This window comes from Sinocyclocheilus rhinocerous, unplaced genomic scaffold (assembly GCF_001515625.1).
Source record: "Sinocyclocheilus rhinocerous isolate Xijiao unplaced genomic scaffold, SAMN03320098_v1.1 scaffold4292, whole genome shotgun sequence".
Taxonomy (NCBI): Eukaryota; Metazoa; Chordata; class Actinopteri; order Cypriniformes; family Cyprinidae; genus Sinocyclocheilus; species Sinocyclocheilus rhinocerous.
The window spans coordinates 58,135-59,088 of record NW_015662015.1 but is presented as its reverse complement, the minus strand read 5'-3'; the positions used below and the strand labels follow the sequence as shown (position 1 = coordinate 59,088).

At 55.8% G+C, this 954-nt stretch overlaps 1 protein-coding gene across 1 annotated transcript in view; it reads right to left on the bottom strand.

Moving 5' to 3' along the window:
* LOC107727338 (NACHT, LRR and PYD domains-containing protein 3-like) overlaps nt 1-954 on the bottom strand; it is an 18,571-nt gene that overhangs the window by 14,360 nt on the left and 3,257 nt on the right. The window lies entirely within an intron of this gene.

The following is a 954-nucleotide window of genomic DNA, read 5'->3' as shown; positions in this document are numbered from 1 at the left end:
AGACGTTCCCCTTCAGGAACTCGAGCTGTGCCGAAGCGCTTTGGGAACGAGAATGCCCACGCCGCTAGTCTTGCAAATCCCTGCCTAGTGTGAAAGAGCACAACTAAGGCGAGAGAAAGGGGAGCCAGGAGTGGCCCGAAGGCCAACTTCTGCAGGAGAACTCCGTCCCGGCGCACTCTCTCCAGAACTCCCGGGAGCAGAGCAATCGGGGGGAAGGCGTACAGAAGAAGCCTCGGCCAAGGTCGAGGGGACAGTGCGATGTCTCCTGAGTCGCAAACAGATCCACCTGAGCCTGGCCAAACATTCTTCAAATCTGACACACCACATCTGGGTGGAGTCTCCATTCCCTGGTCCTTGCCTCGACAGGATGTCTGCTCCCTGATTGAGATGCCCAGGGATGTGAACTGCTCTCCATGAAAGGAGTTTCCCTTGGGCCCACACAAGGATCTGGTGTGCCCCGTCGCTAGCATTACACGGCGACAAGGAGCTCCCAGCACCGGGCCCTGAGACAAGAACCAAGGTTCCTCCACATGTCTAAGGCACCTCCGCATGACCTTGAGCATGCGAAGCGGGTTTCCCCTGGGGGAGAACCCCTTGGTCTTGAGCCACCAATGTAGGGGTCTCATGTACAGCAGGCCAAGAGTTATCACATTAGACGCAGCTGCCATCAGACCAAGCAGTCTGGAACTGCTTGACAGTGAGTGACCGGCCTTCTCTTTCTCTCGCGACTGTGGTGAGGATCGACTCGATCCGAGCAGGAGACAAACGTGCCTGCATCGTGGTCGAATCCCACACCACGCCCCGATAAGTGGTTCTCTGTACTGGAGAAAGCACACTTTCCTTAGCGTTAAGTCTTAACCCCAGCTTTTTCGTGTGAGCGAGAACGACATCTCGATGTCAAACCGCCATTCGCTCTGACTGAGCTAATATCAACCAATCGTCGATGTAGTTGAG